The following is a 27,350-nucleotide window of genomic DNA, read 5'->3' as shown; positions in this document are numbered from 1 at the left end:
ATCGAAAAATCAAGCTGAAAACGTCTTCGATCATGAAAGCTGTGCTAAATAGCGTTTTTAGAGCGATTGGCGACGTGAAAAATGAGAATAATCAAAATGCGCCGGAAATCGAAAAATCAAGCTGAAAACGTCTTAGATCGTGAAAACAGTGCTAAATAGCGCTTTTAGAGCGATTGGCGACGTGGAGATTACGAATATTCAAAATGCGCTGGAAATAAAAAAATCAAGCTGAAAACATCTTAGATCGTGAAAACAGTGCTAAATAGCGTTTTTAGAACGGGTGGCGACGTGGAGAATACGCATATTCAAAATGTGCCGGAAATCAAAAAATCAAGCTGAAAACGTCTTAGATCATGAAAACAGTGCTAAATAGCGTTTTAGAGCGATTGGCTACGTGATGAATGCGAATAATCAAAATGCGCCGGAAATCGAAAAATCAAGCTGAAAACGTCTTAGATCGTGAAAACAGTGCTAAATAGCGTTTTTAGAACGGGTGGCGACGTGAGAATACGAATATTCAAAATGCGCCGGAAATCAAAACATCAAGCTGAAAACGTCTTAGATCATGAAGACAGTGCTAAATAGCGTTTTTAGAGCGATTGGCGAGGTGGAGAACACGAATAATCAAAATGCGCCGGAAATCGAAAAATCAAGCTGAAAACGTCTTCGATCATGAAAGCTGTGCTAAATAGCGTTTTTAGAGCGATTGGCGACGTGAAAAATGAGAATAATCAAAATGCGCCGGAAATCGAAAAATCAAGCTGAAAACGTCTTAGATCGTGAAAACAGTGCTAAATAGCGCTTTTAGAGCGATTGGCGACGTGGAGAATACGAATATTCAAAATGCGCCGGAAATCGAAAAATGAAGCTGAAAACGTCTTAGATCGTGAACACAGTGCTAAATAGCGTTTTTAGAGCGATTGGCGACGTGGAGAATACGAATATTCAAAATGCGCCGGAAATAAAAAAATCAAGCTGAAAACGTCTTAGATCATGACAACAGTGCTAAATAGCGTTTTTAGAGCGAATGGCTACGTGATGAATGCGAATAATCAAAATGCGCCGGAAATCGAAAAATCAAGCTGAAAACGTCTTAGATCATGAAAACAGTGCTAAATAGCGTTTTTAGAGCGATTGGCTACGTGATGAATGCGAATAATCAAAATGCGCCGGAAATCGAAAAATCAAGCTGAAAACGTCTTAGATCGTGAAAACAGTGCTAAATAGCGTTTTTAGAACGGGTGGCGACGTTGAGAATACGCATATTCAAAATGTGCCGGAAATCAAAAAATCAAGCTGAAAACGTCTTAGATCATGAAAACAGTGCTAAATAGCGTTTTTTAGAGCGATTGGCTACGTGATGAATGCGAATAATCAAAATGCGCCGGAAATCGAAAAATCAAGCTGAAAACGTCTTAGATCGTGAAAACAGTGCTAAATAGCGTTTTTAGAACGGGTGGCGACGTTGAGAATACGAATATTCAAAATGCGCCGGAAATCAAAACATCAAGCTGAAAACGTCTTAGATCATGAAGACAGTGCTAAATAGCGTTTTTAGAGCGATTGGCGAGGTGGAGAACACGAATAATCAAAATGCGCCGGAAATCGAAAAATCAAGCTGAAAACGTCTTCGATCATGAAAGCTGTGCTAAATAGCGTTTTTAGAGCGATTGGCGACGTGAAAAATGAGAATAATCAAAATGCGCCGGAAATCGAAAAATCAAGCTGAAAACGTCTTAGATCGTGAAAACAGTGCTAAATAGCGCTTTTAGAGCGATTGGCGACGTGGAGAATACGAATATTCAAAATGCGCCGGAAATCGAAAAATGAAGCTGAAAACGTCTTAGATCGTGAACACAGTGCTAAATAGCGTTTTTAGAGCGATTGGCGACGTGGAGAATACGAATATTCAAAATGCGCCGGAAATAAAAAAATCAAGCTGAAAACGTCTTAGATCATGACAACAGTGCTAAATAGCGTTTTTAGAGCGAATGGCTACGTGATGAATGCGAATAATCAAAATGCGCCGGAAATCGAAAAATCAAGCTGAAAACGTCTTAGATCATGAAAACAGTGCTAAATAGCGTTTTTAGAGCGATTGGCTACGTGATGAATGCGAATAATCAAAATGCGCCGGAAATCGAAAAATCAAGCTGAAAACGTCTTAGATCGTGAAAACAGTGCTAAATAGCGTTTTTAGAACGGGTGGCGACGTTGAGAATACGAATATTCAAAATGCGCCGGAAATCAAAACATCAAGCTGAAAACGTCTTAGATCATGAAGACAGTGCTAAATAGCGTTTTTAGAGCGATTGGCGAGGTGGAGAACACGAATAATCAAAATGCGCCGGAAATCGAAAAATCAAGCTGAAAACGTCTTCGATCATGAAAGCTGTGCTAAATAGCGTTTTTAGAGCGATTGGCGACGTGAAAAATGAGAATAATCAAAATGCGCCGGAAATCGAAAAATCAAGCTGAAAACGTCTTAGATCGTGAAAACAGTGCTAAATAGCGCTTTTAGAGCGATTGGCGACGTGGAGAATACGAATATTCAAAATGCGCCGGAAATCGAAAAATGAAGCTGAAAACGTCTTAGATCGTGAACACAGTGCTAAATAGCGTTTTTAGAGCGATTGGCGACGTGGAGAATACGAATATTCAAAATGCGCCGGAAATAAAAAAATCAAGCTGAAAACGTCTTAGATCATGAAAACAGTGCTAAATAGCGTTTTTAGAGCGAATGGCTACGTGATGAATGTGAATAATCAAAATGCGCCGGAAATCGAAAATCAAGCTGAAAACGTCTTAGATCGTGAAAACAGTGCTAAATAGCGTTTTTAGAGCGATTGGCGACGTGGAGAATACGAATATTAAAAATGCGCCGGAAATAAAAAAATCAAGCTGAAAACGTCTTAGATCATGAAAACAGTGCTAAATAGCGTTTTTAGAGCGATTGGCTACGTGATGAATGCGAATAATCAAAATGCGCCGGAAATCGAAAAATCAAGCTGAAAACGTCTTAGATCGTGAACACAGTGCTAAATAGCGTTTTTAGAGCGATTGGCGACGTGGAGAATACGAATATTCAAAATGCGCTGGAAATAAAAAAATCAAGCTGAAAACATCTTAGATCGTGAAAACAGTGCTAAATAGCGTTTTTAGAACGGGTGGCGACGTGGAGAATACGAATATTCAAAATGCGCCGGAAATCAAAGAATCAAGCTGAAAACGTATTAGATCATAAAAACAGTGCTAAATAGCGTTTTTAGAGCGATTGGCTACGTGATGAATGCGAATAATCAAAATGCGCCGGAAATCGAAAAATCAAGCTGAAAACGTCTTAGATCGTGAACACAGTGCTAAATAGCGTTTTTAGAGCGATTGGCGACGTGGAGAATACGAATATTCAAAATGCGCCGGAAATAAAAAAATCAAGCTGAAAACGTCTTAGATCGTGAAAACAGTGCTAAATAGCGTTTTTAGAACGGGTGGCGACGTTGAGAATACGAATATTCAAAATGCGCCGGAAATCAAAACATCAAGCTGAAAACGTCTTAGATCATGAAAACAGTGCTAAATAGCGTTTTTAGAGCGATTGGCGACGTGGAGAATACGAATATTCAAAATGCGCCGGAAATAAAAAAATCAAGCTGAAAACGTCTTAGATCGTGAAAACAGTGCTAAATAGCGTTTTTAGAACGGGTGGCGACGTTGAGAATACGAATATTCAAAATGCGCCGGAAATCAAAACATCAAGCTGAAAACGTCTTAGATCATGAAGACAGTGCTAAATAGCGTTTTTAGAGCGATTGGCGAGGTGGAGAACACGAATAATCAAAATGCGCCGGAAATCGAAAAATCAAGCTGAAAACGTCTTCGATCATGAAAGCTGTGCTAAATAGCGTTTTTAGAGCGATTGGCGACGTGAATAATGAGAATAATCAAAATGCGCCGGAAATCGAAAAATCAAGCTGAAAACGTCTTAGATCGTGAAAACAGTGCTAAATAGCGCTTTTAGAGCGATTGGCGACGTGGTGAATACGAATATTCAAAATGCGCCGGAAATCGAAAAATGAAGCTGAAAACGTCTTAGATCATGAAAACAGTGCTAAATAGCGTTTTTAGAGCGATTGGCGACGTGGAGAATGTGAATAATCAAAATGCGCCGGAAATCGAAAAATCAAGCTGAAAACGTCTTAGATCGTGAAAACAGTGCTAAATAGCGTTTTTAGAGCGATTGGCGACGTGGAGAATACGAATATTAAAAATGCGCCGGAAATAAAAAAATCAAGCTGAAAACGTCTTAGATCATGAAAACAGTGCTAAATAGCGTTTTTAGAGCGATTGGCTACGTGATGAATGCGAATAATCAAAATGCGCCGGAAATCGAAAAATCAAGCTGAAAACGTCTTAGATCGTGAACACAGTGCTAAATAGCGTTTTTAGAGCGATTGGCGACGTGGAGAATACGAATATTCAAAATGCGCTGGAAATAAAAAAATCAAGCTGAAAACATCTTAGATCGTGAAAACAGTGCTAAATAGCGTTTTTAGAACGGGTGGCGACGTGGAGAATACGAATATTCAAAATGCGCCGGAAATCAAAGAATCAAGCTGAAAACGTATTAGATCATAAAAACAGTGCTAAATAGCGTTTTTAGAGCGATTGGCTACGTGATGAATGCGAATAATCAAAATGCGCCGGAAATCGAAAAATCAAGCTGAAAACGTCTTAGATCGTGAACACAGTGCTAAATAGCGTTTTTAGAGCGATTGGCGACGTGGAGAATACGAATATTCAAAATGCGCCGGAAATAAAAAAATCAAGCTGAAAACGTCTTAGATCGTGAAAACAGTGCTAAATAGCGTTTTTAGAACGGGTGGCGACGTTGAGAATACGAATATTCAAAATGCGCCGGAAATCAAAACATCAAGCTGAAAACGTCTTAGATCATGAAAACAGTGCTAAATAGCGTTTTTAGAGCGATTGGCGACGTGGAGAATACGAATATTCAAAATGCGCCGGAAATAAAAAAATCAAGCTGAAAACGTCTTAGATCGTGAAAACAGTGCTAAATAGCGTTTTTAGAACGGGTGGCGACGTTGAGAATACGAATATTCAAAATGCGCCGGAAATCAAAACATCAAGCTGAAAACGTCTTAGATCATGAAGACAGTGCTAAATAGCGTTTTTAGAGCGATTGGCGAGGTGGAGAACACGAATAATCAAAATGCGCCGGAAATCGAAAAATCAAGCTGAAAACGTCTTCGATCATGAAAGCTGTGCTAAATAGCGTTTTTAGAGCGATTGGCGACGTGAATAATGAGAATAATCAAAATGCGCCGGAAATCGAAAAATCAAGCTGAAAACGTCTTAGATCGTGAAAACAGTGCTAAATAGCGCTTTTAGAGCGATTGGCGACGTGGTGAATACGAATATTCAAAATGCGCCGGAAATCGAAAAATGAAGCTGAAAACGTCTTAGATCATGAAAACAGTGCTAAATAGCGTTTTTAGAGCGATTGGCGACGTGGAGAATGTGAATAATCAAAATGCGCCGGAAATCGAAAAATCAAGCTGAAAACGTCTTAGATCGTGAAAACAGTGCTAAATAGCGTTTTTAGAGCGATTGGCGACGTGGAGAATACGAATATTAAAAATGCGCCGGAAATAAAAAAATCAAGCTGAAAACGTCGTAGAGCATGAAAACAGTGCTAAATAGCGTTTTTAGAGCGATTGGCTACGTGATGAATGCGAATAATCAAAATGCGCCGGAAATCGAAAAATCAAGCTGAAAACGTCTTTGATCGTGAACACAGTGCTAAATAGCTTTTTAGAGCGATTGGCGACGTGGAGAATACGAATATTCAAAATGCGCTGGAAATAAAAAAATCAAGCTGAAAACATCTTAGATCGTGAAAACAGTGCTAAATAGCGTTTTTAGAACGGGTGGCGACGTGGAGAATACGAATATTCAAAATGCGCCGGAAATCAAAGCATCAAGCTGAAAACGTATTAGATCATAAAAACAGTGCTAAATAGCGTTTTTAGAGCGATTGGCTACGTGATGAATGCGAATAATCAAAATGCGCCGGAAATCGAAAAATCAAGCTGAAAACGTCTTAGATCGTGAACACAGTGCTAAATAGCGTTTTTAGAGCGATTGGCGACGTGGAGAATACGAATATTCAAAATGCGCCGGAAATAAAAAAATCAAGCTGAAAACGTCTTAGATCATGAAAACAGTGCTAAATAGCGTTTTTAGAACGGTTGGCGACGTGGAGAACAAGAATATTCAAAATGCGCCGGAAATCGAAAAATCAAGCTGAAAACGTCTTAGATCGTGAAAACAGTGCTAAATAGCGTTTTTAGAGCGATTGGCGACGTGGAGAATACGAATATTCAAAATGCGCCAGAAATAAAAAAATAGAGCTGAAAACGTCTTAGATCGTGAAAACAGTGCTAAATAGCGTTTTTAGATCGATTGGCGACGTGGAGAACACGAATAATCAAATTGCGCCGGAAATCGAAAAATCAAGCTCAAAACGTCTTAGATCATGAAAACAGTGCTAAATAGCGTTTTTAGAGCGATTGGCGACGTGAAGAATGCGAATAATCAAAATGCGCCGAAAATCGAAAAATCAAGCTGAAAACGTCTTAGATCGTGAAAACAGTGCTAAATAGCGTTTTTAGAGCGGTTGGCGACGTGGAGAATGGGAATAATCAAAATGCGCCAGAAATCAAAAATCCAAGCTAAAAACGTCTTAGATCGTGAAAACAGTGCTAAATAGCGTTTTTAGAGCGATTGGCGACGTGGAGAATACGAATATTCAAAATGCGCCGGAAATCGAAAAATCAAGCTGAAAACGCCTTAGATCGTGAAAACAGTGCTAAATAGCGTTTTTAGAGCGATTGGCGACGTGCAGAATACGAATATTCAAAATGCGCCGGAAATAAAAAATCAAGCTGAAAACGTCTTAGATCATGAAAACACTGCTAAATATCGCTTTTAAAGCGGTTGGCGACGCGGAGAATGGGAATATTCAAAATTCCCCGGAAATCGAAAACTCAAGCTGAAAACGTCTTAGATCATGAAAACAGTGCTGAATATCGTTTTTAGAGCGATTGGCGACGTGGAGAATACGAATATTCAAAATGCGCCGGAAATAAAAAAATCAAGCTGAAAACGTCTTAGATCGTGAAAACAGTGCTAAATAGCGTTTTTAGAACGGGTGGCGACGTGGAGAATACGAAAGTCTCAAAATGCGCCGGAAAGAAAAAAATCAAGCTGAAAACGTCTTAGATCATGAAAACAGTGCTAAATAGCGTTTTAGAGCGATTGGCTACGTGATGAATGCGAATAATCAAAATGCGCAAGAAATCGAAAAATCAAGCTGAAAACGTCTTAGATCGTGAACACAGTGCTAAATAGCGTTTTTAGAGCGATTGGCGAGGTGGAGAACACGAATAATCAAATTGCGCCGGAAATCGAAAACTCAAGCTGAAAATGTCTTAGATCATGAAAACAGTGCTAAATGTCGTTTCTAGAGCGATTGGCGACTTGGAGAACAGGAACATTCAAAATGCGCCGGAAATCGAAAAATTAACCTTAAAACGTCTTCGATCATGAAAACAGTGCTAAATAGCGTTTTTAGAGCGATTGGCGACGTAGAGAACACGAATATTCAAAATGCGCGGGAAATCGAAAAATCAAGCTGAAAACGTCTTAGATCGTGAAAACAGTGCTAAATATAGAGTTTTTAGAGCGATTGGCGACGTGAACAACACAAATATTCAAAATGCGCCGGAAATCGAAAAATCAAGCTGAAAACGTCTTAGATCATGAAAACGGTGCTAAATAGTGTTTTTAGAGCGATTGGCGACGTGAAGAATGCGAATAATCAAAATGTGCCGGAAATCGAAAAATCAAGCTGAAAACGTCTTAGATCGTGAAAACAGTGCTAAATAGCGTTTTTAGAGCGATTGGCGACGTGGAGAACACGAATATTCAAAATGCGCCGGAAATCGAAAAATGAAGCTGAAAACGTCTTAGATCGTGAACACAGTGCTAAATAGCGTTTTTAGAGCGATTGACGACGTGGAGAATACGAATTTTCAAAATGCGCCGGATATCAAAAGATCAAGCTGAAAACGTCTTAGATCATGAAAACAGTTTTAAATAGCGTTCTTAGAGCGATTGGCGACGTGAAGAATGCGAATAATCAAAATGCGCCGGAAGTCGAAAAATCAAGCTGAAAATCTCTTAGATCGTGAAAACAGTGCTAAATAGCGTTTTTAGAACGGTTCGCGACGTGGAGAACACGGATATTCAAAATGCGCCGTAAGTCGAAAAATCAAGCTGAAAACGTCATAGATCCTGAAAACAGTGTTAAAGGTCAGCTATGCCGATATCCCAAATAGTCGAAACGGTTGTGATATTCTGAAAGCCCACATCCAGCTCTCCCCAAAATGCACCTTCATTCTCTCAGTTCGGTACAGTACCATGTCAAAAAAATAGATAATTCATTCCGAAACACACATGGGCGCAGCCATTTTTATGACGTAGATGCACCCGAACGGGCATTGTGACGTGTACGCGCCTTCGTACTTGCCAGTGGATTTCAGCTACGGCTTCTCGCGGCTTCACGTATCTGTGCTTGAAGATGGCGGACAGCCGGGTTCCACCGTTCCGCGATAAGTAAACAGTGCAGCAGCTGCGAACTCATTCGCGAACCAACCTCTGTGCGATGTTGTGACTGGAATTCGTCGTTTGTGTTTTGTGAGCATGTACAATTTGTATCAAGTCTCGTCTGCGTTAGCGCCTTTACATCACTTGCCCATTGTAGAGACTGACGTTTCGACAGCCGTGTTAGCAAGAAAATGCCGACAGCGTTTTATTCCTGCAGGAAAAAATTGTGCTGTGTATTTGAGAAACCGCATACTACTATGGGACAAGTTTTACGTACGATTTATCAATGCGCAACAGCGTCGACGATGGTATGTAACGACGAGAGACGTAAAACGAAATACAAATCACATTTTAAACTTTTTGTGGGATTCTGTGCATTTTCCAGAAGCAATCTTTGAATCACACCCCCACGCTGCGTTGTGTGGCACGCTACAAACTACTGCATTTTATGTCTAACATCTGGATATTGTTTGTAATGAACACCGTCGCACAAAAACATGCACACGAAAGCTCCAGCAGCCATGTGGTTGCACACTATGCAGACGCAAAAGAAGTACCAGAGCACATATTGCCACTTAGAAATTGTGTTTTTAGAAATGTGGTGTCTGAAGAGTTAGAGCATAGCATATATACTAGAAATCAGGTGCACCTTATCCTTCTGTAGAGTGCTCTTTCAATTCACAACTCAGCCCATGGGATGTAAAAGTGTTAGAGGCAATTATGTGACTTGTCGTCCCGGGTGACATCACTGGCCATCGTCGGAATTAATTCCGTGCTCAGGAATTATTGTACAAATCACTTTGTATGTAGGACATGATAAGCAATATGTAAGTTGCAACCTTGTCTGCAGCATTCTCGATGGCCTCTTACCTTTACAGTTTCAGACACGTTACCAAACCATTTAAAAAGGGCACACTTACAGGGGCCGTGTAATTTGAGTTTTTAATTTATAAAAATATAAGTATACAATATGTAATATGAAATTTATATAAAATAAAAATAACATTTATAAAAAGAATTTATAAAAAATAAATGAAAAGGCTTCATGGAAGCAATCCATTAGCATACCCATTGCACAAGCACAATTATATATGCTTGGACATCATCTAATTAATCTTCTGAACCATATGTGTAGCTGCATACGAAATTTTTTATGCGCATGCTCTACCTTCCTGTTCCTACATGTGCACACGAACAACAGTGAATATATGTGAAGTGGCAAAAAGCAATGCTAGACTCTACCATTATTGTGCCCCTTTAACTTTTCCACATTTATTTCTGGTCAACAGGGAATATCTCACTAGAAATGAAGACATTTGTGCATTGTTTGGCAAGCAAATAAATATATTTATTTACATTTTCCATCAATCAACAATGTTGTGACCTGGTGCAAATATTAATGTCAACAAGGAAAGTACTTACAAATTATTCCTATGTGCTCAAATGCAGATATGACAATTCTGTTTTTGTACCTCAGCACAGTACAGTTTCAAAATTAACAAACTGCACAGCATCAGCAATCTTAAAGTATCTCAAGAGGGGAATCACATAAAGTTCCAATAATAGACTGTGCAAACAAAGCTAAAAAAACAAAGTACTTCAAAAAAAAATCTGAATAATTGGTTGTCGTTGTGATATGTACTACTATGCACAGTTCATGAATGGAACATGCTACCTCATTGCATTCCCTCCATGTGAGCACTAGCACAGGCAGCTTTTTAGGTCGCTCTTTTCGTGTTTTTCTATTGTCTTTTTTTTGTTTTCTGTTTTTGCAATAGCAAGCATGGCCATAGTGAAACACAAGCAGCCAAGGACAGGATGAGACATCTGCAATGCGACTGCTAGCTCTCAACTGATATATTTATTAGCAGACTCTGGAATATACACATATATGCTGCTAAGCAAATGACAAGTTAACCAATAGAATAACAGACAAGAAAAAAGGGTTATATATCTTCCCCTCTCCTCATTCTATTTCACAGGCAGCCCTAGTATCATTCGGAGTGTGTCCGTGCGTTCCCTTTGAGATAACGTATCTCAGACAGAAGCAAATCCAACAGCAGACTGCTTACACATGCAACTGTCTTGTATTTCTCTAACCACTTGTTATTTAACCGCTGCCTTGAGCTGTGTGTTCTGGAAATTTATGCAGCATCCAGAATCCCTGCAATGTGTTGCCATGTTTCTCGAGGGCATCAAAAGTCTGTCCTTGGCTGCCTGTGTTTCACTATATCTCTCAGATACAAACTACCCCATTTCAACACAGTAGAAAACACAGATTTGTAAATAGCATCTGTTGATTGCACTGTACATACCCCTCATATAAAGGATCATAGTGGATACTACATCTCGTGCGATAATGTCAGGAATGCAAAAAAACTAGATTTGAAACCACTCTTACGTCGTAGTAGTAGTATTTGTGTGAAGCTACGCAATTCCTGTCCTGCAAATAATTTAAACGATATGTTTCATCTGCCAGCGTGATGATCCCCTGAAAAGTAATTCACAATTGGCGGGAACTACCGGTTCTGAAACCTATCCCTGACATGTGTAGCCATCAGGGAGGAAACCCAAGGGCTGCGGTGGAAAAGACAAACACACACGGGCTATGTTCTCAATGTGTGTCAGCTGCTCTGGCTACTAAGAAGAACATGTTCCAAATTAATATAACATGGCTTGACATCATATGCCGGCGAAAGCTAACCAATAAAATTAGTAGTTAAATGTACAATACGTAAACACTTTCCATAACATGACAGTTCCCTTTCTGCATTTATGCGCTACCATTCAACCCACATAAACAGTGTACTGAATGTTTTTATAGCATTACACGTCGTTTGACAGAACTTGAACAAGATTACATAGCACACGATAGAAGTAGAGTGAACATAATGTGGCAGAAAAAATGGCTAGGAAGCAAGTGAGCTGGTGAAGATGATGCATATGTAAAACCCCGTGACTAGGGAACAAAAAGGGACGTGTTTGTGTTTGTCCCTTCATGTTCCTAGTCTTGGGGTTTTATATCATGCATAATGTGCAGCCTTCCATTCACGCTTAATGGCCGTGGCAGTAATGCATGAAGGCCACTGCTAAGTTGTGTTGAGAAACACCACTTTATGTTTGCCATGTCTAAATGAAACGTACCTGACCTGATCCAAATTTACCGTTCTGAGTCTGGAACACACAAAGAGAAAAACGCAACACACGCCACAACATTAACAGATAGACAAATGAGCTGTGGCGAGCTCCACCTTGGGACAAAGTCAACAAGTAATTCACCAAAAGTCAATGAGCACCTGAAATGTAACATCTCTGACTGGTAGCAGGACGGTCCACGTTCAATTCCTGGTGCTAGCACTGACTGGCTTTTTCATGAATTATTTGTTGAAGTTTCGATGTACTTGAGAACCATTCGTCAACCATTGTATCCTCATGAGGTGATGAGGGTTTGTCATCTCAAAGAGACTCCCTTTCTGCCATGTGTCCTTATGGATGCTCATCACTGCAGAAAAAAAGAAAGAAAAAGCATTTAATGACAAGGAATGGATAGTCGTATTTACTGTATAATGATTGTGCACAACAGAAAGAAGACTTTCGCACAGAAGGCTGTACTTCTTGAGGTCTAACATCAAGTTACAAAATTCCAGAATATATGACATGTTGTAAGGTAGAGAATAAGTAGAGTTATTGAGTTGTCGAGTTGAGTTGAGGGGGGAGTTGTACCCCCTTTTTATTTTATTATATATGATTGTGTAATTATTTTTATGTCTGTAGCAACCCTCGCTCTCTACATTACAACATGTTTTATATATTCCGGGATTTTGTAACTTCATGTTAGACATTAACAAGAGCAGCCTTGTGCACGAACGTCTCGTCTCATTAAAATTTAGATGCTCTCAACAGTTTTCTTTCTGTTATGAATCTCTATCGCAGCATACCTGCACATTGCTGTTCTACGTACTGTGACTTTGCAGTAAGGGTATGGACTTTAGGTAAAAAGACTACACAGCACTCCTCAGGTATTTTTGCCTATCAGACAGTATGTATGTATGCAGTATGCACACAGTATTTGTGCACCAGACCCACTAAAAATGTAGTGAATGTGGCATTGCCCACGGTAATGCACCAAGTTCAACACAATTATTGTAGAATCCAGGTATTTTAGCTTACATGTCGAGCCAGTACCACATCCAGTGTGAAGTTGTGACAAATAAATAGTTTCGATTTTTCTAAGCTCTCAGAACACAGACAGTGAATTAATAAGAGTAGACAATGTTAACATGAATTCTGGACTATTCTTCAATTAAAGGTTCACAGATAGTAAAGGCACCTTCCTCAATGGACGTTGATGACACTGAAAATTCTAAAACGTTATCAGAGGCGACATCAGCTTCTGTGTGTCAAAGGATTGTATGTCCAACAGTAATCCAACTAACAGTAACGAAAATGTGCAAAAGACAAATTAACTGAACTAATGTAACGTACCTTCTATATCAGACAGTGAAGCTTGTAACAGCCCATCCACAGGAACCAGTGTCCAGACAGCAAAAGTGCTTGAACTGGGAGATAGCAGCTAATCGGAATGGCGACCTTTGTTTTCCACCCTGAAAGCACAGGTTGTAACTTTGAGGGCAGATTTAAAAGTGGTGTCAAGATGCTTGCATGCGAGTGCACATGAAAAGTTGAACTTAGGTGAATACTCAAATTATAACATCACACTGTCGTACCTGTTGGTGGAGGTAGACTGCAACTAACGTGCCAGCAATTTCTTCATGCACCAGATGCAAGCCAGATCATGCTTCATTTCCGCCTTCAGCGTGCACCTGTGACAATTCAGAAGTTAGATTATCAATACTATTGTGTTGTTAATCGTGGTTATATCAGAGTAAGCGCAGTAGGACAGCTGCACGATTCATTAGGCTTGCTATTTTTTGTATCTGAACCTCGACTTACCTTTTTTGCTCTCGTTTTTTGCCTTGATCCTCCGTGGCACGTTCAAAATGTTGTGCGTCGGGCACCTCAGATTTTCATCCGACGATTTCGTGCCGATATTCCAAATTGCCTCTGGAGTCGCGCGTATAACCTATGATAACATTCGTTGACGAAATCCTTGCAGTGGAAATTAGCAGGCACCACTGTCAGCCAAGAGCTTCGCACTGCTTGGTCTTTTAGCAGCTTATAAAAGGTAACACTTGAATGCTCCGATGAATTGTTCTAACAGCGTAGCACGTAGCACCGTCGCATCTTCGACAACTTCGCCGTGGCATATCGCTCCAGCCCATAAAAGGCAAGGTCAGAACAAGGAAGTGCACTTTCCAAACGACGCCTTGCCAAAAAAAAAATATTCACATGCTCTGTTTCCGGCTTAGCAATAACATAACAGCTGTTCGCTTATGTACGATGCACAGAGTACGAAACGAAAGAAGCCAAGCGGCCAAGCCAAGAGTGCATGCCAAGCCAAAGACAGATAAACCGAGAGCAGTGACGTCGGTGCGCCCGTGCGCAGGGTTTGCCGACGGTCTGACGGCCGGGCGTGGGAACTAAAAAAACTGTTTTCTAAAAAACTACGAACAGTTGGAGCAAGATATTTCGCACACATATTCAGTGTTAGGTAATGAACACACAGCGCGAGTATCGCTCAGTTCTGCGGCACTTCAAAATCGGCATATCTGACCTTTAATAACGTTTTTAGAGCGATTGGCGACGTGGAGAATACGAATATTCAAAATGCGCCGGAAATAAAAAAATCAAGCTGAAAACGTCTTAGATCGTGAAAACAGTGCTAAATAGCATTTTTAGAGCGATTGGCGACGGGGAGAATACGAATATTCAAAATGCGCCGGAAATCAAAAAATCAAGCTGAAAACGTCTTACATCATGAAAACAGTGCTAAATAGCGTTTTTAGAGCGATTGGCTACGTGATGAATGCGAATAATCAAAATGCGCCGGAAATCGAAAATCAAGCTGAAAACGTCTTAGATCGTGAAAACAGTGCTAAATAGCGTTTTTAGAACGGTTGGCGACGTGGAGAACACGAATATTCAAAATGCGCCGGAAATCGAAAAATCAAGCTGAAAACGTCTTAGATCGTGAACACAGTGCTAAATAGCGTTCTTAGAGCGATTGGCGACGTGCAGAATACGAATATTCAAAATTCGCCGGAAATAAAAAAATCAAGCTGAAAACGTCTTAGATCGTGAAAACAGTGCTAAATAGCGTTTTTAGAGCGATTGGCGACGTGGAGAATACGAATATTCAAAATGCGCCGGAAATAAAAAAATCAAGCTGAAAACGTCTTAGATCATGAAAACAGTGCTAAATAGCGTTTTTAGAGCGATTGGCCACGTGATGAATGCGAATAATCAAAATGCGCCGGAAATCGATAAATCGAGCTGAAAACGTCTTAGATCGTGAAAACAGTGCTAAATAGCGTTTTTAGAGCGATTGGCGACGTGGAGAATACGAATATTCAAAATGCGCCGGAAATAAAAAAAATCAAGCTGAAAACGTCTTAGATCATGAAAACAGTGCTAAATAGCGTTTTTAGAGCGATTGGCGACGTGAAGAATGCGAATAATCAAAATGCGCCGGAAATCGAAAAATCAAGCTGAAAACGTCTTAGATCGTGAACACAGTGCTAAATAGCGTTTTTAGAGCGATTGGCGACGTGGAGAATACGAATTTTCAAAATGCGCCGGATATCAAAAGATCAAGCTGAAAATCTCTTAGATCGTGAAAACAGTGCTAAATAGCGTTTTTAGAGCGATTGGCTACGTGATGAATGCGAATAATCAAAATGCGCCGGAAATCGAAAAATCAAGCTGAAAACGTCTTAGATCGTGAACACAGTGCTAAATGGCGTTTTTAGAGCGATTGGCGACGTGATGAATGCGAATAATCAAAATGCGCAGGAAATCGAAAAATCAAGCTGAAAACGTCTTAGATCGTGAACACAGTGCTAAATAGCGTTTTTAGAGCGATTGGCGACGTGGAGAATACGAATATTCAAAATGCGCCGGAAATAAAAAAATCAAGCTGAAAACGTCTTAGATCATGAAAACAGTGCTAAATAGCGTTTTTAGAGCGATTGGCGAGGTGGAGAACACGAATAATCAAATTGCGCAGGAAATCGAAAAATCAAGCTGAAAACGTCTTAGATCGTCAAAACAGTGCTAAATAGCGTTTTTAGAGCGATTGGCGACGTGGAGAATACGAATATTCAAAATGCGCCGGAAATAAAAAAATCAAGCTGAAAACGCTTAGATCATGAAAACAGTGCTAAATGGCGTTTTTAGAACGGTTGGCGACGTGGAGCCCTGTTGAAAAAAAGCCAAATAGGTTGTATGCGATCCTATTTATCCTATACAAATTGATGTAGGATCCTTTATGTCCTATTTTGTATCATGTGGGAAGGTTGTGGGATCCTACATGTCCTATATTCACTCACATATAGGTGAGTCATAGGATCCTACATGTCTCATATTAGGCTATGTAGGAGAGTTGTGGTGTCCTACTTGTCCCATATTCGGCAATATAGGAGAGTTGTAGGACACTACATTGCCTATATCCGGCTACGTAGCAGACTTGTAGGATCCTACAAGGCATCAAAAAGGAGCTATGGGAGATCGTACGTGACCTGCTTGGTTTCATGTGTGGAGGACGTGGGGAATTATTTTGAAATATGGAAGTGATATATTAACACAGCAACAAACATTATTTGATTGCATATATTTATATATATCCTTCAAAACTGGGGCCTAGAACGAACTAGTCATATTCAATCACGTTTGCCAATGCGCATACATACGGCAGGTTATCAAGTGCGAATTCTATTAGAACCACTGCAAATAAATATATATTTTTAGGTTAAAAACAAGTGAATGGACTGGTTGCATTCATTTATGGAACATGCGTAGAGTATGTCCATTACTAGTCGACGAACCATCAAGCATACAATGATGCGTGCATTCCTTTGAGTGCTATTTAAGCACAAACTTCGACAGTATAGTGCGCAACAGGTCGAGGTGGCGGTTGAACCCCATCGAGCGACATTGCGGTGTCGATGGGGTTCTCGGTCTAATTTCTAGGACTAAACCGGTTCTATCAGGACGCGGTGTTGTCACGGATTCCCCAATCCTTCGCCTTCACGTACACGCTCATTGCTCGCAGGAATCCTAAGAGTAGTCGAGATACTTGAAAATTCCAGGCCTCCGTCTGCACTTCCGATGCATTCGGAGCTCCGTAACATCCGCCCCGCTCGTCATGTCGACACCAGAATTTCCGTCCTAGTAGGATTTGAGTCGCTCTACGATCGGTCAAATGGAACCATGGGTCGGTCTTTAGCGGTTCGGGGGTTGTGGGCAGAGACGCGTTCGTAACTCTGTTTTTCTAAGCTTTGACGCCCTTTTTCGGACGGAAGCCCGCGATGGACAGTTTTCATCTTTCTAGAGTGTACTCGCCTCAAATCGGTGAACGTGGCAAAATTTACTACAGCTGTCAAAGTCTTCTGCTTCTCGAGCTACAGGTTTCCGTGTTTACACTCCTCCCAATACATGGGACTGCCGGCTGTTTTTTCCCTAAAACCGTTTTAATAGCACCTACAGAGTCGTGTTTGACATAGTTTTGAAGCTCTTGACGTGCTCTTTTCAACCGCTTCAATCCCGTAAGCGCGCGACTCTCCGTTCCCCAGATATGGGCTTTAGAGTTGGAGAGTCATGGCACTGACGCCAGCAAGTCTGGCTGACGCCGCTCGGAGACGCTTCCGTGAGTGCCGTTCCTTTAGTGCCGTAATCTCGCTTACATAACGTCCAATTTACTGGAAATTTTGGATGCGTGTTCTTCGTTCTTTGCTCTACAACTTTTCAATTCGCACCTTCCGTCTATTTACTACAGGTTATGACGTTATTCCCGAAATTCCTTAGGCTGACTCTCCTAGTTCTGCAACCTTCGGCCCTGTTTTTAGGTTTGAACCCTGTGGAAGATCTGAATCACCTATTAACGGATTCGTGCACTCCGAACACCGAACGGCTAGAAACTTGCGGGATCTTTTTATCTCTCTCCATTCTCGAGTGAGGACAACACGGCAAAAGTGGCTCGTTATACATGGGGCTGAGGGCATTTTTTTCGATGTCGGTTGTTTGTTGGCGTAGAAATGTGATTGAAGACTTATTTTGACGGGAAAAACGTCCTCTTTCCAATGGCACTGGTCACCCATACGCGCGACTTTCTGCTTTCTGGATGTAGCGCGAGGAGAGCATGGTGGAGAGCCGTTACAGCCAGGTGGCGCCGTTGGAGCTTGGAATTCCTCCAGCTCATTTGGAAGGGAAATCTTAGAAGCGTTCGGACGCATGTCCAGAGAGCTCTCGTTCGGGAAGCGTCTTTCGTCGTAGTTTTGGTGGTTTTGGTGCCCCGCAGTGCTGTGACTGTATTTCATGCCTTACTAGTGGTATCTGGACCTGTTTCTGTGTGTGTACCTTGGAAGACCGAAAGCTGTTGGATTTCGTGAATTGAAGGTTAGTTGTGTGCATGTTTCGTGCACCTTTTGCGTTGTATTCTTCCTAGCGTGTGGGTTCCTATAACTTTATCCGCTCAGTGCGATTAGTACCCTATTGTTACCTATTTCCTTATCCTCCATCTGTAATCTTGTGCTCTTACCCTGTTGGTTAACCTGTATCATCACTTAACATCAGGTTGATATCATGTGTGATGCTTCAGCGGCCCTGCTACAGGGTATCGGTGCTCTAAAGATACAGATCTTCCTTTTTTGGTTATTAATTCATAATAACTCAGCTTGGGTCATGCATATTTTCCCCGAGTGTGGAAGGAATATGTACAGAATGTAAATAATTGCGGATATTATAACTCAACGTGCATTGTTTTCAGCCTGTTCAGGTAATGCCTTACTGACACCCTTGCTGTAGCCCCAGTTGTCATAGTTAATTGATCTTACTGCTAACAAACAAAACCATTGTCTTTGGACTTCAAGTAACAGCACATGTGGGAAGTCTGGTTAACCTGTGCACGAGTTTGGCATATTTTATGTGACACATAATGTATTATCCCTTGTTAAATCTAGCTTCCTAACTCACTTTATTGTTTCAGATGCCTACAAGAAATGTATCTTAGAGCTATCATCTAGCATGATCTGTAAAGGTGTTGAAGACGCTGTACATCAGGCAAGAGTGTGATTGTTCAACAGTCATGTCAGAGGGATGATGAACGATATCAATAAAAAATAAAAAAACAGAAGCTGCATGATTTGTTATTTCTTAATATACACAGCACAATAGGGTGCACAAATTATACAGGATCACCACGAGAGACTTGGACCTATTTGCATGTAGGACCCAACGTAGGTCCCACAATCAAATAGGATCCTGTTTATATGTAGGATCGCATTTGCATGTAGGTCACACAACCAAATAGGATCCTGTTTATATGTAGGATCGCATTTGCATGTAGGACCCACAATTAAACAGGATCCTATTTGTATGTAGGTTCCTTCATCATGTAGGACCTGGTGTCATAATACCATATGGAGTCAAGTAGGAATTTCCAACAGGGAGAACAAGAATATTCAAAATGCGCCGGAAATCGAAAAATCAAGCTGAAAACGTCTTAGATCGTGAAAACAGTGCTAAATAGCGTTTTTAGAGCGATTGGCGACGTGGAGAATACGAATATTCAAAATGCGCCAGAAATAAAAAAAATAGAGCTGAAAACGTCTTACATCATGAAAACAGTGCTAAATAGCGTTTTTAGAGCGATTGGCGACGTGGAGAATAGTAATAATAAAAATGCGCCGGATATCAAAAATCCAAGCTGAAAACGTCTTAGATCGTGAAAACAGTGCTAAATAGCGTTTTTAGAGCGATTGGCGACGTGGAGAACACGAATAATCAAATTGCGCCGGAAATCGAAAAATCAAGCTCAAAACGTCTTAGATCATGAAAACAGTGCTAAATAGCGTTTTTAGAGCGATTGGCGACGTGAAGAATGCGAATAATCAAAATGCGCCGGAAATCGAAAAATCAAGCTGTCTTAGATCGTGAAAACAGTGCTAAATAGCGTTTTTCGAGCGGTTGGCGACGTGGAGAATGGGAATAATCAAAATGCGCCAGAAATCAAAAATCCAAGCTAAAAACGTCTTAGATCGTGAAAACAGTGCTAAATAGCGTTTTTAGAGCGATTGGCGACGTGCAGAATACGAATATTCAAAATGCGACGGAAATAAAAAAAGATCAAGCTGAAAACGTCTTAGATCATGAACACACTGCTAAATATTGTTTTTAAAGCGGTTGGCGACGTGGAGAATGGGAATATTCCAAATGCGCCGGAAACCGAAAACTCAAGCTGAAAACGTCTTAGATCATGGAAACAGCGCTAAATATCGTTTTTAGAGCGATTGGCGACTTGGAGAACAGGAATATTCAAAATGCGCCGGAAATCGAAAAATTAAGCTTAAAACGTCTTAGATCATGAAAACAGTGCTAAATAGCGTTTTTAGAGCGATTGGCGACGTGAACAACACAAATATTCAAAATGCGCCGGAAATAAAAAATCAAGCTGAAAACGTCTTAGATCGTGAACACAGTGCTAAATAGCGTTTTTAGAGCGATTGGCGACGTGGAGAATACGAATATTCAAAATGCGCCGGAACTAAAAAAATCAAGCTGAAAACGTCTTAGATCATGAAAACAGTGCTAAATAGCGTTTTAGAACGGTTGGCGACGTGGAGAACACGAATATTCAAAATGCGCCGCAAATCGAAAAATCAAGCTGAAAACGTCTTAGATCGTGAAAACAGTGCTAAATAGCGTTTTTAGAGCGATTGGCGACGTGGAGAATACGAATATTCAAAATGCGCCGGAAATAAAAAAATAGAGCTGAAAACGTCTTAGATCATGAAAACAGTGCTAAATAGCGTTTTTCGAGCGATTGGCGACGTGAAGAATGCGAATAATCAAAATGCGCCGGAAATCAAAAATCCAAGCTAAAAACTCTTAGATCGTGAAAACAGTGCTAAATAGCGTTTTTAGAGCGATTGGCGACGTGGAGAATACGAATATTCAAAATGCACCGGAAATCGAAAAATCAAGCAGAAAACGTCTTAGATCGTGAAAACAGTGCTAAATAGCGTTTTAGAGCGATTGGCGACGTGCACAATACGAATATTCAAAATGCGCAGAAATAAAAAAATCAAGCTGAAAACGTCTTAGATCATGAAAACACTGCTAAATATCGTTTTTAAAGCGGTTGGCGACGTGGAGAATGGGAATATTCAAAATGCACCGGAAATCGAAAACTCAAGCTGAAAACGTCTTAGATCATGAAAACAGTGCTAAATATCGTTTTTAGAGCGATTGGCGACTTGGAGAACAGGAATATTCAAAATGCGCCGGAAATGGAAAAATTAAGCTTAAAACGTCTTAGATCATGAGAACAGTGCTAAATAGCGTTTTTAGAGCGATTGGCGACGTGAACAACACAAATATTCAAAATGCGCCGGAAATCAAAAATCAAAGCTGAAAACGTCTTAGATCGTGAAAACAGTGCTAAATAACGTTCTTAGAGCGATTGGCGACGTGGAGAATACGAATTTTCAAAATGCGCCGGATATCAAAAGATCAAGCTGAAAACGTCTTAGATCATGAAAACAGTTTTAAATAGCGTTTTTAGAGCGATTGGCGACGTGATGAATGCGAATAATCAAAATGCGCCGGAAATCGAAAAATCAAGCTGAAAACGTCTTAGATCCTGAAAACCGTGCTAAATAGCGTTTTTAGAGCGATTGGCGACGTGGAGAACACGAATATTCAAAATGCGCCGGAAATAAAATAATCAAGCTGAAAACGTCTTAGATCGTGAAAACAGTGCTAAATAGCGTTTTTAGAGCGATTGGCGACGTGAAGAATGCGAATAATCAAAATGCGCCGGAAATCGAAAAATCAAGCTGAAAACGTCTTAGATCGTGAAAACAGTGCTAAATAGCGTTTTTAGAGCGATTGGCGACGTGGAGAACACGAATATTCAAAATGCGCCGGAAATCAAAAAATCAAGCTGAAAACGTCTTAGATCGTGAACACAGTGCTAAATAGCGTTTTTAGAGCGATTGGCGACGTGGAGAATACGAATATTCAAAATGCGCGGAAATCGAAAAATCAAGCTGAAAACGTCTTAGATCGTGAAAACAGTGCTAAATAGCGTGTTTAGAGCGATTGGCGACGTGAAGAATGCGAATAATCAAAATGCGCCGGAAATCGAAAAATCAAGCTGAAAACGTCTTAGATCGTGAAAACAGTGCTAAATAGCGTTTTTAAAGCGGTTGGCGACGTGGAGAACGGGAATATTCAAAATGCGCCGGAAATCGAAAACTCAAGCTGAAAACGTCTTAGATCATGAAAACAGTGCTAAATATCGTTTTTAGAGCGATTGGCGACGTGGAGAACAGGAATATTCAAAATGCGCCGGAAATCGAAAAATTAAGCTTAAAACGTCTTAGATCATGAAAACAGTGCTAAATATAGAGTTTTTAGAGCGATTGGCGACGTGAACAACACAAATATTCAAAATGCGCCGGAAATCGAAAAATCAAGCTGATAACCTCTTAGATCATGAAAACAGTGCTAAATAGCGTTTTTAGAGCGATTGGCGACGTGGAGAACACGAATATTCAAAATGCGCAGGAAATCGAAAATTCAAGCTGAAAACGTCTTAGATCGTGAACACAGTGTAAGTAGCGTTTTTAGAGCGATTGGCGACGTGGAGAATACGAATTTTCAAAATGCGCCGGATATCAAAAGATCAAGCTGAAAACGCCTTAGATCATGAATACAGTTTTAAATAGCGTTTTAAGAGCGATTGGCGACGTGATGAATGCGAATAATCAAAATGCGCGGAAATCGAAAAATCAAGCTGAAAACGTCTTAGATCGTGAAAAGCGTGCTAAATAGCGTTTTTAGAGCGATTGGCGACGTGGAGAATACAAATAATCAAATTGCACCGGAAATCGAAAAATCAAGCTTAAAACGTCTTAGATCGTGAAGACAGTGCTAAATAGCGTTTTTAGAGCGGTTGGCGACGTGGAGAATGGGAATAATCAAAATGCGCCGGAAATCAACAATCCAAGCTGAAAACGTCTTAGATCGTGAAAACAGTGCTAAATAACGTTTTTAGAGCGAGTGGCGACGTGATGAATGCGAATAATCAAAATGCGCCGGAAATCGAAAAATCAAGCTGAAAACGTCTTAGATCGTGAAACCCGTGCTAAATAGCGTTTTTAGAGCGATTGGCGACGTGGAGAACACGAATATTCAAAATGCGCCGGAAATCGAAAAATCAAGCTGAAAATGTCTTAGATCGTGAAAACAGTGCTAAATAGCGTTTTTAGAGCGCTTGGCGACGTGCAGAATACGAATATTCAAAATGCGCCGGAAATAAAAAAAGATCAAGCTGAAAACGTCTTAGATCATGAAAACACTGCTAAATATTGTTTTTAAAGCGGTTGGCGACGTGGAGAATGGGAATATTCAAAATGCGCCGGAAACCGAAAACTCAAGCTGAAAACGTCTTAGATCATGGAAACAGTGCTAAATATCGTTTTTAGAGCGATTGGCGACTTGGAGAACAGGAATATTCAAAATGCGCCGGAAATCGAAAAATTAAGCTTAAAACGTCTTAGATCATGAAAACAGTGCTAAATAGCGTTTTTAGAGCGATTGGCGACGTGAACAACACAAATATTCAAAATGCGCCGGAAATAAAAAATCAAGCTGAAAACGTCTTAGATCGTGAACACAGTGCTAAATAGCGTTTTTAGAGCGATTGGCGACGTGGAGAATACGAATATTCAAAATGCGCCGGAACTAAAAAAATCAAGCTGAAAACGTCTTAGATCATGAAAACAGTGCTAAATAGCGTTTTTAGAACGGTTGGCGACGTGGAGAACACGAATATTCAAAATGCGCCGGAAATCGAAAAATCAAGCTGAAAACGTCTTAGATCGTGAAAACAGTGCTAAATAGCGTTTTTAGAGCGATTGGCGACGTGGAGAATACGAATATTCAAAATGCGCCGGAAATAAAAAAATAGAGCTGAAAACGTCTTAGATCATGAAGACAGTGCTAAATAGCGTTTTTCGAGCGATTGGCGACGTGAAGAATGCGAATAATCAAAATGCGCCGGAAATCAAAAATCAAGCTAAAAACTCTTAGATCGTGAAAACAGTGCTAAATAGCGTTTTTAGAGCGATTGGCGACGTGGAGAATACGAATATTCAAAATGCACCGGAAATCGAAAAATCAAGCAGAAAACGTCTTAGATCGTGAAAACAGTGCTAAATAGCGTTTTAGAGCGATTGGCGACGTGCACAATACGAATATTCAAAATGCGCAGAAATAAAAAAATCAAGCTGAAAACGTCTTAGATCATGAAAACACTGCTAAATATCGTTTTTAAAGCGGTTGGCGACGTGGAGAATGGGAATATTCAAAATGCACCGGAAATCGAAAACTCAAGGTGAAAACGTCTTAGACCATGAAAACAGTGCTAAATATCGTTTTTAGAGCGATTGGCGACTTGGAGAACAGGAATATTCAAAATGCGCCGGAAATCGAAAAATTAAGCTTAAAACGTCTTCGATCATGAGAACAGTGCTAAATAGCGTTTTTAGAGCGATTGGCGACGTGAACAACACAAATATTCAAAATGCGCCGGAAATCAAAAATCAAAGCTGAAAACGTCTTAGATCGTGAAAACAGTGCTAAATAACGTTCTTAGAGCGATTGGCGACGTGGAGAATACGAATTTTCAAAATGCGCCGGATATCAAAAGATCAAGCTGAAAACGTCTTAGATCATGAAAACAGTTTTAAATAGCGTTTTTAGAGCGATTGGCGACGTGATGAATGCGAATAATCAAAATGCGCCGGAAATCGAAAAATCAAGCTGAAAACGTCTTAGATCCTGAAAACCGTGCTAAATAGCGTTTTTAGAGCGATTGGCGACGTGGAGAACACGAATATTCAAAATGCGCCGGAAATAAAATAATCAAGCTGAAAACGTCTTAGATCGTGAAAACAGTGCTAAATAGCGTTTTTAGAGCGATTGGCGACGTGAAGAATGCGAATAATCAAAATGCGCCGGAAATCGAAAAATCAAGCTGAAAACGTCTTAGATCGTGAAAACAGTGCTAAATAGCGTTTTTAGAGCGATTGGCGACGTGGAGAACACGAATATTCAAAATGCGCCGAAAATCAAAAAATCAAGCTGAAAACGTCTTAGATCGTGAACACAGTGCTAAATAGCGTTTTTAGAGCGATTGGCGACGTGGAGAATACGAATATTCAAAATGCGCCGGAAATAAAAAAATAGAGCTGAGAACGTCTTAGATCATGAAAACAGTGCTAAATAGCGTTTTTAGAGCGATTGGCGACGTGGAGAATGGGAATAATCATAATGCGATGGAAATCAAAAATCCAAGCTGAAAACGTCTTAGGTCATGAAAACAGTGCTAAATAGCGTTTTTAGAGCGATTGGCGACGTGAAGAATGCGAATAATCAAAATGCGCCGGAAATCGAGAAATCAAGCTGAAAACGTCTTAGATCGTGAAAACAGTGCTACATAGCGTTTTTAGAGCGGTTGGCGACGTGGAGAATGGGAATAATCAAAATGCGCCGGAAATCAAAAATCCAAGCTAAAAACTCTTAGATCGTGAAAACAGTGCTAAATAGCGTTTTTAGAGCGATTGGCGACGTGGAGAATACGAATATTCAAAATGCACCGGAAATCGAAAAATCAAGCAGAAAACGTCTTAGATCATGAAAACAGTGCTAAATAGCGTTTTTAGAGCGATTGGCGACGTGGAGAATACGAATATTCAAAATGCGCCGGAAATAAAATAATCAAGCCGAAAACGTCTTAGATCGTGAAAACAGTGCTAAATAGCGTATTTAGAACGGGTGGCGACGTGGAGAATACGAATATTCAAAATGCGCCGGCAATAAAAAAAATCAAGCTGAAAATGTCTTAGATCATGAAAACAGTGCTAAATAGCGTTTTTAGAGCGATTGGCGACGTGAAGAATGCGAATAATCAAAATGCGCCGGAAATCAAAAATCCAAGCTAAAAACTCTTAGATCGTGAAAACAGTGCTAAATAGCGTTTTTAGAGCGATTGGCGACGTGGAGAATACGAATATTCAAAATGCACCGGAAATCGAAAAATCAAGCAGAAAACGTCTTAGATCGTGAAAACAGTGCTAAATATCGTTTTTAAAGCGGTTGGCGACGTGGTGAATGGGAATATTCAAAATGCACCGGAAATCGAAAACTCAAGCTGAAAACGTCTTAGATCATGAAAACAGTGCTAAATATCGTTTTTAGAGCGATTGGCGACTTGGAGAACAGGTATATTCAAAATGCGCCGGAAATCGAAAAATTAAGCTTAAAACGTCTTAGATCATGAGAACAGTGCTAAATAGCGTTTTTAGAGCGATTGGCGACGTGAACAACACAAATATTCAAAATGCGCCGGAAATCAAAAATCAAAGCTGAAAACGTCTTAGATCGTGAAAACAGTGCTAAATAACGTTCTTAGAGCGATTGGCGACGTGGAGAATACGAATTTTCAAAATGCGCCGGATATCAAAAGATCAAGCTGAAAACGTCTTAGATCATGAAAACAGTTTTAAATAGCGTTTTTAGAGCGATTGGCGACGTGATGAATGCGAATAATCAAAATGCGCCGGAAATCGAAAAATCAAGCTGAAAACGTCTTAGATCCTGAAAACCGTGCTAAATAGCGTTTTTAGAGCGATTGGCGACGTGGAGAACACGAATATTCAAAATGCGCCGGAAATAAAATAATCAAGCTGAAAACGTCTTAGATCGTGAAAACAGTGCTAAATAGCGTTTTTAGAGCGATTGGCGACGTGAAGAATGCGAATAATCAAAATGCGCCGGAAATCGAAAAATCAAGCTGAAAATGTCTTAGATCGCGAAAACAGTGCTAAATAGCGTTTTTAGAGCGATTGGCGACGTGGAGAACACGAATAATCAAATTGCGCCGGAAATCGAACAATCAAGCTCAAGACGCCTTAGATCATGAAAACAGTGCTAAATAGCGTTTTTAGAGCGATTGGCGACGTGAAGAATGCGAATAATGAAAATGCGCCGGAAATCGAAAAATCAAGCTGAAAACGTCTTAGATCGTGAAAACAGTGCTAAATAGCGTTTTTAGAGCGGTTGGCGACGTGGAGATTGGGAATAATCAAAATGCGCCGGAAATAAAAAAATCAAGCTGAAAACGTCTTAGATCATGAAAACAGTGCTAAATAGCGTTTTTAGAGCGATTGGCGAGGTGGAGAACACGAATAATCAAATTGCGCCGGAAATCGAACAATCAAGCTGAAAACGTCTTAGGTCATGAAAACAGTGCTAAATAGCGTTTTTAGAGCGATTGGCGACGTGGAGAACACGAATATTCAAAACGCGCCGGAAATCAAAAAATCAAGCTGAAAACGTCTTAGATCGTGAACACAGTGCCAAATAGAGTTTTTAGAGCGAGTGGCAACGTGGAGAATACGAATATTCAAAATGCCCCGGAACTAAAAGAATCAAGCTGAAAACGTCTTAGATCATGAAAACAGTGCAAAATAGCGTTT

The 27,350-nt window shown here is 40.3% G+C and overlaps 1 long non-coding RNA gene across 1 annotated transcript; it reads right to left on the bottom strand.

Annotated features, from left to right (window-relative positions):
* Window positions 1-11,701: 11,701 nt before the first annotated feature.
* On the bottom strand, window positions 11,702-14,021 carry LOC135395516 (uncharacterized). The gene is made up of 4 exons (XR_010423137.1): window positions 13,642-14,021; window positions 13,416-13,511; window positions 13,174-13,292; window positions 11,702-12,190 (listed from the first exon to the last, which is right to left on the bottom strand). It is a non-coding gene; the product is annotated as an uncharacterized LOC135395516 (long non-coding RNA).
* Between the last annotated feature and the right edge of the window lie 13,329 nt (window positions 14,022-27,350).

This window comes from Ornithodoros turicata, chromosome 5, assembly GCF_037126465.1.
Source record: "Ornithodoros turicata isolate Travis chromosome 5, ASM3712646v1, whole genome shotgun sequence".
Classification (NCBI taxonomy): Eukaryota; Metazoa; Arthropoda; class Arachnida; order Ixodida; family Argasidae; genus Ornithodoros; species Ornithodoros turicata.
Note: the sequence above shows the minus strand (reverse complement) of the source record. Positions and strands in the feature narration are given on the sequence as shown.